General features: G+C 35.7%; 1 pseudogene; it reads left to right on the top strand.

The window, feature by feature from the left end:
- The window catches only part of LOC109843166, a 5,609-nt pseudogene continuing 3,321 nt past the window's right edge, over positions 12,656-14,943 (top strand).

The raw sequence follows: 14,943 nt of genomic DNA, 5'->3' as shown, positions 1-14,943 counted from the left end.
TTGATTGGAGGATTGGCTTTTTTGGAGTTGTGCCGAAGTCGAGTCTTCTCCTTTAGAGAGGGGACTGTATGAACAGTGCAACCCCCATGGGAGATAGTCTTTAGATGAGTTGGCCACAACTGGAGCTTTAGTCTCCTCGAAAACTTTGTGGATCTTACGTATAGCCTTGGGGCTAAGGGATCCGGAGGAGAGTGCCTTCTCAAACTTGGCTTGATCAAACTCGATAATCAGAGTTTCAACGGTCGTTCCAGTGAGATGAACATCGGATTGCGCCACCACTTCTTCATCAGAGAAGCTAGTCCCCAGCGGAGTCGTCATCTTTTGTTTGTGGAAAATTTGATGTAAAAAGACAATGAAAGAAAAATTGACTTGTATTCTCTCAAAATCGATTACAATTTGGATTCCGATTATAAAAGAGAGGAGAATGAATTTGATTCTCCCCTTTGTTTAATTCTGGGTTCTTCATAGTGGTGATGGAGTGCCTCCCTCGAATGCTCGCGTCGAGTTTGCTCTCTGTTGACGATCCGAACGTCTTGATTCACTGGAACGTGGTCTTCTCCTCACGATTTGACGTTGTGGAGAGCTTGCGTGGCAAGTTTGAAAATAACTCTTAACGAGTTAATAACTCAGAGCGAGTTTTAGAAGGACTTACAGAGCAAGTTTTGAAACTCTAGACAAGTTGATAACTCAAATCGAGTTCAACTCGAGTTTAACTCTGAATGAGTTTGAACTCTTGAAAAAGAGTTGATTTAACCGAAAGTCGGTTATAAGCCAAGGATGAATGCTCCAAGGACTTTGTTGCTGCAGAAATCTCCAAGATGCCCGATCAAGGATCCCCAAAGAGCCAGCTCCAGCCAGCCGAATATCTCTTCTTTGCTGCCCAAAAAGAAGGATCTGAACTCAATTGAGTTTCGAGGTATTTATAGGGGATTAATGAGGTATAATCGCCCCCTTAATTTGCTCCTCAATGGGCTGAGTGGGGTGTAACCGCCCCCCCATAAATCTCTCCATGATAGGGTAGTGATCCCCTAAAATCTTAGGGAGAAAACGGTTCTGGAACCGTTCAACTCGTGCTTGAACGAGTCAAATGCTGAAAATAGCGTTCTGGGCCTGACCTGTGCGTTTCTGGATCTGAAACGCAGAGTTGGGCCTGAAAATGCACGGCTAAGCCTGTTTTAGGCTGAAAACGTACAGTTGGGCCTGAAAACGCACAGCTGAGCCTGTTTTAGGCTGAAAACGCACAGTTGAGCCTGAAAACGCACAGCTGAGCCTGTTTTAGGCTGAAAACGCACAGGTGAGCCTGTAAACTCACAGTTGAGCCTGAAAACGCACAGCTGAGCCTGTTTTAGGCTGAAAACGCACAGCTGAGCCTGTAAACGCACAGCTGAGACCGTTTTAGGCTGAAAACGCACAGTTGAGCCTGTAAACACACAGCTGAGCCTGTTTTAAGCTGAAAACGCACAGTTGAGCCTGTAAACGCACAGCTGAGCCTGTTTTAGGCTGAAAACGCACAGTTAGGCCGCACAGAGATGAACTCTGCGTTTTGATGTTATATCACAAGGATGTCCTCTGCGTTTTGATGTTATAACGCTGGTTCGACCCGTGCGTTTTGACTCTGTAATGCAGAGGTGAACCTTAGGCGGGATTGGTGAGCTTCAGGCTAAGTCCAATGTTCAGACGAAGTCCAGTCTTGCAGACGGTCTTCGGAACATGACTTGCTGCGAAGAACAGGTCATAACTTTCAAACCGTAAGTCGAAATTGGACGAATTATATATGAAAATCGGCTATCTCGACGAGACGGAGCCATCCAAACCAAGCCAACAGCTTCAGTTTGCTTCCTTTGTTTCACCAAATTCCTTATGGTTTGAGAGATATCTGCGTTTTAATATGAAGAGATCGTCAATTTGTAGTCTCTTTTGCTAGAGCGTTATATGAAGAGATCGTCAATTTGTAGTCTCTTTTGCTAGAGCGTTGCAAAGATCGTCACCTTGTAACCTTCGTCTTGGCTCCTTGAAAATATGAGAGTCATCAGATTATAACTCCCGATGTTGATTGTGAAGGCTGTTGGATTAGAGCTTTCATCAGTTGTCGTGAAGGTCGTCAGATTGTAACCTTCAGCGATCTACGTGAAAGTCTTCAAATTATGGCCTTCTGGAAGTCGTCAGATTGTAACTTCCATCATCGGTATTTAATAGGGGATAAGCTATCTATTGTGATTTTTTGACAGCCTACACGCACCGGTCTTTTTCGTGAAGAAGAAGGACGGTAGTATGAGATTTTGCATTGATTATAGGGAGTTGAACAAGGTCACTATCCGGAGTAGGTACCCATTACCTAGGATTGATGACTTGTTTGACCAGCTACAGGGAGCGTAGTTCTTCTCTAAGATTGATCTTCATTCTGGTTATCATCAGTTACGGGTTCGGGAGATGGATATTCCCAAGACCACCTTTCTTACTTGATATGAATCTTTCGAGTTTATGGTCATGCCATTCGGACTGACCAATGCACCCTCAATATTCATGGACTTGATGAATCGGGTTTTGCGTCCCTTCTTAGATCAGTTCGTGATTGTTTTTATCGATGACATCCTCATTTATTCGAGATCGGAGACAGACCACGAGGAACATCTATGATTAGCTTTGCGAACTCTGTAGGAGCATCAGTTATATGCCAAGCTTAGCAAGTATGAATTTTGGCTTTCTGAAGTCAGATTTCTCGGCCACGTTATTAGTAGAGAGGGCATAGTAGTGGACCCGGCTGAGGTTACAGCAGTTCTTGATTGGGAACCACTGAAGACGGTGACAGAGATTCATAGTTTCTTAGGCTTAGTCGGTTATTACAAGAAGTTTATCCAGGACTTCTCAAAGATTCTGATGCCACTTACGAGTGTACAGTTCATTTGGAGTGTGGAGTGCCAGAAGGCCTTTGATATTTTGGAAGACTAAGTTGAGTTCATCAACAGTTTTGACTATTCCGAGTAGCGACAGGACGTTCGTCGTCTACACAGATGCATCATTGGCAGGCTTAGGAGGTGTATTGATACAGGCTCAGAGGGTAGTAGCATATATATCACGGTAGTTGAGGGTGCATGAGCAGAACTATCCCACTCATGATTTGGAGTTAGCAGCAGTAGTATTTGCATTGAAGTCATGGAGACACTACTTGCATGGAGTACAGTTTGAGTTTTTCACAGACCACCAGAGTCTAAAGTATCTTTTCTCTTAGAAGAAACTCAACCAGAGACAGAGGAGATGGATTGAGTTTATCAAGGATTATGAGTTCGCGATTCAGTATCATCCGGGGAAGGCGAATGTCGTAGCGGATGCTTTGAATAGGAAGCGTCGACATCGGGTTTCGGCTTTGAGGTGTTCATTGTATAGAGATCTTCTCACTATTAGCCAGTTTGATTTTTAACCTGAGGTTTGTGTAACCAGTGTATTTTTGGGAGCTGTGTTAGTACAACCATCTTGGAGTAACAGAGTTGTCATTAGCTCAGTCGGAAGACTCTTGGATTCAAATCTGAAAGAAGGAGATTACCAAATAACCTAAGGCTAATTGGGCCATTCGAACAGATGGAGGTCTACGGAAGAAGGAGAGACTATTTATGCCAGCTAGTGCAGAGCTTAAGAGGGAGTTATTAGATGAAGTACATCGTACTTGGTACATGGTGCATTCAGGGACCACTAAGATGTATAAGGACCTAAAGAGATACTTTTTTGTGGAGTGATATGCATAGAAAGATTTGAGAGTATGTAGCTAAGTGTCTCACCTATCAGTAAGTGAAGGCAGAACATCAGAGAATGGCAGGAGCACTTCAGCCTTTACTGATTTCAGAGTAGAAGTAGGCGGACATTTCTATGGACTTTATCGTAGGGTTGTCGAAGTCGAAGGAAGAGAATGATTATGTTTGGGTGATAGTGGATAAACTAATGAAGTCAGCACATTTTATTTCCAGTGGAGACTAACTATACAGCTGAGACGTATGCGAGGATATTGATTCAGGAGATTATTCGACTTCATGGAGTTTTAGATACGATGGTATCAGGTTGAAGTTCAGCGTTCATTCCACATTTTTGGAAGGGTTTCCAGGATTTGTTTGGCAACAGATTTATCTTACAGTAGTGTATTCCACCCACGGATGGATGATTAGACGGAGAGAGTAAATTAGATATTGGAGGACACGTTGCGGGTTAGTGTCAATGACTTTCAAGACAGTTGGGAGGATCATTTTTTTGCTAATAGAGTTCGCTTATAACAATAGTCATTAAGCGACAATTGGTATGGCCCTGTATGAAGCATCGTACGTGAAGTCTTGCAGATCGCCTATATGTTGGGTAGAGCCGGATGATAGTTTAATGCTTGGGCCAGAGCTTATGAGATAGATTACTGAGAAAGTAACATTGATTTGAGAACAGATTCTAGCCGCTCAGAGTCGGCAACAGAGCTATGCAGATAAGAGATGAAGACCTTTTGAGTTTCAAAATTTGAAGAGTTAGTATTGCTAAAAGTATCGTCTGTGAAAACGTTTAGCGATTCGGAAGGCGGGGAAAGCTTGAGCTGAGATGTATTGGACCGTTCCGGAGATTTAGCTTCGGGATGATTTGACTACGATTGAAATCCCAGTTTGTATACTTGCTAGAGAATGATTTGACTACGATTGAAATCCCAGTTTGTATACTTGCTAGAGAAGACAAGAGATTTAGAAACAAGTTGATTTTCTTTGGTAAAAATTCAGTGGAACTGAAGAGGCGTTGAGGAGATTTCTTGGGAACACGAAGAGGACATGCGTCGCGACTATCCACACATGTTTGAGCAGGTAAATTAAAACTTTGGTATGATTTATATATGGCTTATAGATTCAATTATGGTGATGTTTATACTTAACGCTAAAATTGGGGTATTACCACTTATCTCCTAAGTACTCGGAACATATGGTATATATATGAGGGTTTCCTTGTTTGGATTTTTCGCTCGATGTACTTGTTTCATTTAGTTAGGGGTTAAGTGGGGATATTTATATTTTAGATGGTTAAGTGTAGACATTGAAGATGATTTTTTTTTGAGAGCGTGAAGATGCTACGTAGCAATACTTCCTGCATTTATTGAGGAAGTGGATTGATTTATGTGCATGAGTATTTGTGTGACTATATTTAGATTTTATGCTAGAATAAGGATATTTCCATTCAATTCTTAATCTTTTGGAACATATGGTATATATATGGGGTTTTCTTGTTTGGATTTTTCGCCCGACGTACTAGTTCTATTTGATTAAGGGTTGAGTGGGAATATAGTCATCCTGGATTGTTAAAAATAAATATCGTTATATGCTTGTCTAGAGTAATATTATTTGTTTGAGTTATCGTTATATGCTTGTCTAGAGTAATATTATTTGTTTGAGTATGATTTCTGAATTTCGAGGACGAAATTTTTTTAAGGATGAAGAATGTAAAACCCTGTATTTTATTAGAAGTATATGTGAACTATTAGTGATAAATAGTTCTATGTGTGGTAAATGACTTGAGGTCATGGATATACTTGGTAGCAAGTTTCTAGACATGTATAAGTGTGGTTTCTTAGAGTTCGTGCATTGGTTTTGGCTGAATAACATAACATGTACAAATCTGGAAATAAATGTCTGCTCAGTCGACTGATGAGTCGACCTATGAGTCAACTGACGGGCTGATTTCCAGCTTTTCTTTTATTTGCGGGTTGGGTTGGTTTTGTTTCGGGTTTGACCGCTTATATAAAATCTCTCCTACCTAAAACCAACCCAAAAACCCATCAGTTATCAGAGAAACCCTAGCCTCTCTCTCCCCTCAAAACCTTAGTTCGTTTTTGGCGATTTTTGGGGGATATTTCGGAGGATTTCAGCGGGATTTGAAGAGGTGCAGCATAGGAGATCTTTCTCTCTCGGATTCAGGGGTTGTTCTAGCATATCAGAGGCGAGTAATATCTCGCCCAGCCCTACACCCACTGTTTGTATAGTTTTATTTTGGTTTTATTTCGGTTTTATTGAGCCTAAATTTCTATTTGTGTATAAAAACAGATCTTTATAGCATATGATGCGAAAATCGAATGTTTTTCAGTTTATAAAAGATCATAAATGAATTTATAAATTAAGATCCAGATCTGGAATTTGTTTAAACATGATTTTTATTGTGATTTAATGGTTTTAATATGTTTTTAAACATGAAGAAATATGTTTAGGGTTTTAATGCAAAATAATACATGCAAATCTTTCTTTTCTGTTGATATACATGTGTTAGAATTGAATATATATTGCTGGACATGATTAAAGAGAACTTTAGTTAACGTTTTTGCAGATAATCATCGAAAGCAGAAAACTGGAGATTTTCTGCTCAGTTGACCGATGAGTCGACTCATGAGTCGACTCATGAGTCGACTCATAAGTCGACTCATGAGTCGACTTATGAGTCGACTTATGAGTCGACCAAAGAGTCGACTGATGGGGGAGAACTTTAGTTTTGTGTTTTGTCTGGTCGACTTATGAGTCGACTGATGAGTCGACCAATGAGTCGACTAATGAGGAGTTTTCTTCTTTTGTATTTCTTTAGTTTTGATCTGTTTGAGTTTCTTTTCGGGGTCGCCTCGATTATCTGACATTAGTTTATAATGTTAGTGATTTATCTGTACATGTGAGTTGACTTTTGACACAAGTACCGATCCGCACACCGAGGCTCGTGTGACATGAGTATATGTGTATCTTTTGTGTATATATGTATCATTGACACTTACACTTTGCATAATTTATATTTAGTCCTCGTGTTGGACATACATTTTACTCAGTCCCCGTGTTGGACATGCATTACATTTAGTCCATGCATTCGACATTGGTTATATTCAGTCCATGCGTTGGACATCGGTTATATTTAGTCCATGCGTTAGACATTGGTTACATTTAGTCAACGCGTTGGACATTGGTTATATTCAGTCCATGCGTTGGACATCGGTTATATTCAGTCCATGCGTTGGACATCGGTTATATTCAGTCCATGCGTTGGACACTCGTTACTTTCAATCCATGTGTTGGACGTTCACACTCGTTACTTTCAATCCATGTGTTGGATGTTTGCTTCATGCAGTCCATGTGTTGGACATTTAATCTATATAGTCTATGTGTTGGACACTTAATCGTTTTTCTCACATGACACCCATGTGAGTTCGACATGACACTATGTTTGGAAGTAGAGATGGGTTTTGTATTCTTTTAAGTTATTTGTTCTTGCATTAGATTTTGGGTTTGATATTTAGGGATTTATAATTTGAGCTACATGGTATATATATACATGAGAGTTTTCTTGTTTGGATTATTTCGCTGGACGTACCTATGCTCATGTTGTAACTTCCTAAATACTAAAATCCTCTTATACCTAGGTACTTACAATCTGTATATATATATATATATAATAGCTGTATTTTCTGTATACAACGAGCCCTTTTCCTTGGGGTTGGTTGTGATGTTCTCGCTAGCGCTTTGACGCTTGTTATCCCTCCCCCTTTTAGGTAACGAGCCCGGAGCCCGGAGAGTCGCAAGTTGATGGTGAGACACTTTAGCTTCAGCTATTCTATTATAGTTATATTTTACTTTTGAGATTCACAGTAGGCTTTGTTTAGACATTTTGAGAGTTTATTTTAGAAGTTGTAAAGGTTGTGTGCCTTATTTCCTTTTATTCAGACATTTGTATTTAAGACTTGTTGAGAAATTCCAGCCTATTCACTTCAAACATTGACTTGTACTTTAGTATGTTAGATGATGAAGTATTAATTTGATCTCTATTATTTCATCAGTTGACTCTTATATTATCTTTTACTTGCTTTTGTACCTACATCTGTTATTTGACTCTACTAGAGAGATAGTAATTGTGATGGTGAAACATGTTATTGAACGGTGTGGTGCATGATAGGTTTAACATTCTTGGTTTTACCTTAGACTGCAGCCTTGTGTGAACCCAGGGGCATCACATGAGGAAATTGTTAAAGAAGAATTGGTTGCTAGAATACAAAACTTTACAAATCAAGAGTTTAAGTTCATTAAGAAATTCAAAATGCATGACACAGATAATACCTACTTTACTTTGTTGCAAGAATCATTACACGCCCCAGAACGTTTGGAATTTCAGCACATCATTGATTATATCATTTTAAATTTATTTAAAATTCAGGGGAGAATTTTCAGTAATAAGGTAGGATTCAATGTAGAATACGAGCTCTTCATGTTAAACCTTTCATTCTACAATGTTTGTTCTGTTTTATTTCATAATAATAAAAAGAATTTATTCTTCTCTCATTTGAGAGTTCTTGTTCGATTGTAAAAAAAAGAAAAAAAATAAAAAAATAAAAAAAAGAATAAAATTTTGATTTCATCCTCCTGAGACCAAAGGTAATTATAGATTTTTATCCTCTAAATCACCCGACCAAATGTAAGTGCTTTACTTCTTATCTACATTACTTTGTGCATCATAGAGTTTGCATTGAGAACAATACAAAATTCAGGTATGAGGGTGGAAATTAGTTATTTTTTCCTCTTTATTTTACCTTTTTAATTGCATTTTTGCATTTTTTTCATTTTTTTCTTTTTCTTAAAAAAATCATAAAAATATTGTCACTTGCCAAATTAATAGAGTTAAGTAATAATTGATTTATTTGAGAAATTTTAAAATTTCTAATCCTTAGTTAGTATTATACTCAAGTTCACCTTTTATGATAACACTAAATAAATTTCTTAAGAAATAATTTTCAAAGTGGCATACTTCACTTAAGCCTTAACTTAGACTTTTAATTAAAATAATAAAATTGTTACATGCTTAACTTAGAGTTGAAAATTATTTTTTAAGTTGTCTTGCTCTACATATTTTTCAGAATATATATACATATACACATATATGTATATATTAAAAAACTAACTTTGCCAAAGAAGAGTGTGGAAAATGGGTACAAAAAAATATAAAAAAAACTCTTAAATTCAATGTGATTCTATCTTATAAAGCCTAAGTTTACCGAGTAATTAAGCCCAAAAAGTATTTTCATACTTAATAACCTAAGCCCAATTAGGTTGGGATCCATTAGCCCAAAACTCGTTAAATGGACACTTAAAAAGCCCGTTAAAGTAGAAAAAATCACCAAGGAAGAAAGAGTCAAAAAAATTGCTAACAAATGTTTTATATATAGTTATATTTGTATATATAGTCTTAAAAAATATTTTTGATCAAGCAACTTGAAAATTATTTAAAATAAAGAGTTAGCATGTTCTTTCAAAACTTTTAAATTAAATTTCTAAGTTTGGTTTGGTTTTGTACTGCTATAATGAGAAGATTTTCTACGAAATTTATCTTAGAGTTATATATAAAAATGTTTTCTTGAGTAATATATAGCTTCAATTAGATTGTCTAAAATTATCAAGTAAATTTAGTTATTTACTAACTTCTTTAAATTGGAAAGTTGACCGAATTTTATGGGTATATTCACTGCAAACCCTCACGAGACTACAACTCGTCTACTAAGATAACCTATGGGTTTAAAGGCTTGTTGTATGCACTAAATATAACCGTGATTTCTACGAAAGTGAGTTAGGACTTTTTTTTTCTTTCTTTGCTAGAGAACTAGCAAAACTTTAGATGTGCGAGTATTTGATAATCATATTTTTATTATAATTTTATATCCTCGTTATCTATTTTTTATGAATAAATATACCACTAATAATTATTTTTATCTTTATTTGTAGGTTAATCAAGAATAAAACCTAAAATCTCTTCTCTCAACAAAAGCTCATGAATAAAATAAAGAACACAAGCAAGAGCCAAAAAGCCCAAACCCAGAATCAAACCGAGTAGCCTGTAGAAGCCGGAGAAAATAAAAAATCTAATATGAAAAAAATGTATTCAAGATGGTTGACCGCAAAGAAACAATAATATCTCTCAATCCGGAAGGCAGAATTTAACATATAATATATAAAAATTGCCTATCTTGACGAGACGAAGCCATCTGTGGAGTCAGATTTTGGAAATAGTGAACATCTATGGCGACATCGATGCTAGCATCGATGCCTACATTGATGTCAGAATGCGCAGAATGCTTCAATGGCTGATTTTTGTTGTCTTGGAGCCCAAGTTTGATCCAATGGCTCATATTCATTGATGTTTACTATAAATAAGGGTAGAGAGTGAGGGGTTAGAGGTGTGAAAAATTTTATAACTCCATTTGGAGATGATGGTTACTCTTAATTGAGAAGACCTTCTAATTTTGTAACTTTTTGTTACAATAAAAAAAATTTACCGCTTCATATTTTTCTTTTCTTCTCTTTGTTTGATGATGAAGATGAAGATGTGATGAATATGAAGATCAAGAGTGTGGTTTGCTTTCATCTTGAGGCTAGAACTCTCTTGGGTGGTAAATTTCCTCTTTGTTAATATTTTTATCTTTTTATTTTCTTGCTTAAATAGCCAGGAGGCTAGAACCCTCTTACCTTAGATTTATTTTATGCTTATAGAGTAGATTTATTTCATGCTTATAGAGTAGATTTATTTTCTCACATTTAATTCTTGTAATTTATTTTGTAGTTTAGTTTTTATAATTTATGTTGTAGTTAGATTTTATTTTCTTATACTATTCACCTTGAGGCTAGAACCCTCTTGGTATTAGTTTTTATTTTCCTTTATTTTCATATTCTTTGATTCTCCTTGAGGCTATAACCCTCTAGGGAATTGCATTTTCTTTTGAGGTGGGTTCAATTCTAGATTTCTTATATCTTTAATTGAACCCTCATTCTTTTCTTTCTTTATTTTTCCTTTTTTTTATTTTCTTGATTTTTATTTCCTTCATTTTTCCTTTCTTTCCTTGTGATTTCATTTATTCTTTATCTATCACTCTCAATATCAATCATTCTCGTTCTCTCCATCTCTCCACAATCACATCTTTCATCACTCCTAATTGTCACGCACACAACAAACGAACTGATTCTACTAATTTCCTACAAACATCTCCCTCGTGAGATCGATAACTTTTTATACTATAACTTGATTAATTGTGCACTTATAATTTTTGGTATATGTTTATGCCGCATCAACATGTCAGTCACATACTAAGAGCGTGATATAAATTCAACAAAAAGTCTAACAAAATCTAGATAGTATATAAAAGTGCAATGTGATTGGAACCAATTTAGGGTACAAAAATGTGAAAGAAATATTCTCGAGTATCAAAATGTTAAAGAAATACTATTAGGTATCCAAGTGAAACATTATCAAAACTTTGGGGTGCCAAAGTGTTAGAGAATACTCTGAGAATTAAAGTAAAAAGGTAGGCAAACTTGACGTACCAAAATGATATAAGCCACCAAATAACAAATTTTTTTCCTATATTAATTACTCCAATCTTTCATATTTGTAGATAGTTCTTCGAATTATTGAAATTAGGTTTGGTTCCCCAGTTCGTAAGCTACTTTGAACTAATCATCAAAATTGTTACTAGGTCCCCAGATTCTTGAGTTATTTTAAAATTAGTCTTGCAAATTAAGTAATTAGTTAGCAATTAGAGGGAAAGATGACTTATAAGAATTGAGAATGTAATTACAATGTACAACAATTCCATGGAGCAAGCATCTGCAACGCACTTGCTTTTCTTACTAGTGTTCATGAAAATGCGGATCACCACTCTCTTCACTAAATATAGACGCTAGTGTCAACTTTCTGGCTCAAAACATTTTGCATTTGTTTTATTTTGAAATAATAATAAATGAAAGTGAGTATAATTTACGAAGTGTACGGGTATGATAGTAGTTATATTTAGATGTTCATAGTTCTTCTATAATATGGAAGGTTATGTTATAATTTGAAAGTAAAAGAGCATCAAAATTCTAAAAGAAAGTCCCAAATAAGAAATCCCAAATAATTCTTATTCGATACGAGGCTTGGGATGTGTAGTGAAGGATGTGAATGGTTGTTTCATGCCGGTTTTTCAAAAGACAATACAAGAGCTGCTGAGGTTATCGTATGTGAGGCTCTCGCTACAAGGGATGCACTAGCTTTTGCTATTGATATTGGGCTTTCAAAGATGGTTCTTGAAATGGATAGTTCAATGGTGATTAATGCTAATAAGAACTCAGATAGGGAGTTATCAGAGCTTGGAGGAATTTGTGCAGACATTAAAAGATTGGATCAGACATTACAACACTTTGAAGTTCAACACATACCTAAGGGTTGTAACAAAGTTGCTCACATCTTAGCTAGAAAAGCTTTAGATCTCTCTAATATGATTGTATGGTGGAAAAAACCCCTAATGATATTGTGCATCTTCTTCTTGCTAATTGTAGTAGTGCAGTTTCTAATTGATAAAATTTCTTAATTTTTCCATAAAAAAATAATAACAATCCAACTACTATACGACTGTCACATTCCTAGATTTTACTCCCAAACCGACCTGAGCCGTCCCAAAAATAAAACAAAAATAATTAAACGGTCTAGAGTTATGTAGATAATCATAATTTTTTTTATTTTTTATTTATTATGAAAAGAGGTTTAATTCGATAGAATTTAAAGATATCGGAATCCTTTTGAAAAGGAAAACATCCTGTGAACATTGACAAAAATACCCTCGATTCGGTTATCAAAAGTTGATATTATATATACCTCGGAGATCAATTGCCTCTTCTTTCTCAGAGCCGTTTCGGATTCTGATCTAAAAGGAGCTCAGACTCAGAGTCTCGCAGAGGTAACGTGAAACCCTAATCCCAAAATTGTTAATTTTTTTTATACTTTTTGGTCTAGTTGAATATTTTGATTTTGGTTTTGATGAGATAAATTTATATTGTATAGTAAAGGTTGAATCTTTTAAGGCCGGCATTTGTATTGTATCTTGATTTCGATTAAAGTATTTGATCTTAACAATGCACACAAAATTTCTACTTAGGACTACATGGATTAAGTATTTGTTCACGTACAGTTATATCAACCAAAGCAGATGAAGGAGGAGGTGGAGGAAGTGGTTGATTATGATCGCGGAAAATATTAATAAAAACCATCGTGAGAAATTGAATGAAAAACTATTTCTGAAGATATGCGTTACGGACAAAAATTACTATTTTTGTTACTTTCTACTTTATAAGTTTTAAAATTACTTCTTGATCCACTTCTTACTTCTAATACTTTCATTATCAAAACAAGCCCTTATGCTAGCTTTTACTTAATTAGGGAATTACAAAGTAATTTATATTGTATTATTTGAAGAATTCCTTTAATATATCATAAACCTCTCTCTAATAAGGTATAGTCTCTAGAAAAGAATATATTATTCTTCTTATACATGTCTATCTCATGCAAGTTTACTTAAATTACTTTATTCATCTTATTAAAAAAAATACTCCAATGCTCAAAAAATCTGGTTGCAAGAAATTCCTTGTAATTACCCAACACCCATACAATAAATAAACAAATACAATTTAAGTGGTTATCTATCAATCAGAGATTAAATCGCCTTGATTTTCAAACCTCCGCCTAGTCCGCTTAGGCGTACGCCTAGACCTAGGCGGTACCTAGGCCGTCTAACTAGCGCCTAACGCCTAGGCGGTATTTAGGTTGTCCACCTAGATTTTACGAGCGTTTAGGGGAGCATTGTCTGCTTACGTGGATTGCACCCTGTAAGCCTTGATTGTGATTTTAGGTGTCGTAGCCTACACGTCCTCCAAACTCCATTAACCTCCAAATATGAACACCTCCACTACCTTCTCCGACCTTCAGCAAAACCTCATCGACCACCACTTAAATGAAGAAAGAAAAAAAACGCCCAGAAACCGTTTAGGCGCCCGCCTAGGCGACTAAGCGCTGGGCGCCAAGTCCGACGCCTAGAAGCGCCCAACGTTTAATATAACATTGTTCATTAAGCACCCCGAGTTCAAGTTAGATATACTTTGGTTCATTTTTTGAACTCATCGTCAGTATGTCCTTGAGTTTGTTTGAGCTGTAGTGTGTTTAGTAAGTATCTTCTTCAATCACAAAATTTTATGTATTCTCAAAATATCCTCAAAATCACACAGAGAAGATGCACAATTTGAGTAGAAGACATGTCACATGTCTACATGTGTACTTTCAGGGTATTTTTGGGATTTTAATTGAATTTCATTAGAAAAATAGATTGAGGTGGTTGATTACAATCAGAAACCCCTTGAAAGGTGGTTTCTTTATTAATTGAACTTGTTGATGGCTTGCTGTCCAAATTCATACAGTTTAAGCTCTAAAATTCTCAAATAATGTACAATTGTCACCTTCCTAATTCTTAGATGTCTTTCATAAACTATCCTAAACAATCTCAATTGTCCAAATAACAAATCAAAACGATTAACCTATCCAGATTATCTTAATATGTTTTATTTTGATAGAATTTAATGATTTTGTGAAAGGATCTTCAGAGTGCATTGATGATAATACCCTTAATTAAGTTATAAAATTTTATTTTTTTTATTGGAGATCAAATTCCTTTATCTTTTCTGATCCTTTTCGTGATTCTGATCTAAAGAGAAACTCAAACGATCCGAGAGGCATGGGGTAACCCTAATCCTAAGATTCTGATTATTTTTTCTAATTCTGATTATTTTTTCTGCTACTTCTAAGATACTTTCGAGCTTTGTGGGAAAGAAAAATATTTAAAAACTTGGATCTTGCATAGGTAACATTTTGGAAGTAATTGGCTTTTTTAGAGAAATAAACACTCTTTTATGCTTGGAAGTAGTACAAGTAGTCTCTGCTTTCTAGTACTTCTGCTACTTCATAACTTTCGCATATGTTTGAATTGCTAAAAATATTTAAATAATATAAATTGCTAAAGATATACGCTCTAAAGTTTGTTTTTTTATGTAAATTGCAGCTTTGATAAGTTATGGAGGGATCTTCTTTAGTATAAATATACCATCTAAAAATAAAAAAAAAAAA

Source organism: Asparagus officinalis, chromosome 5 (genome assembly GCF_001876935.1).
Source record: "Asparagus officinalis chromosome 5, Aspof.V1, whole genome shotgun sequence".
NCBI classification, from domain to species: Eukaryota; Viridiplantae; Streptophyta; class Magnoliopsida; order Asparagales; family Asparagaceae; genus Asparagus; species Asparagus officinalis.
This window is presented reverse-complemented; position numbering and strand designations above follow the sequence as displayed.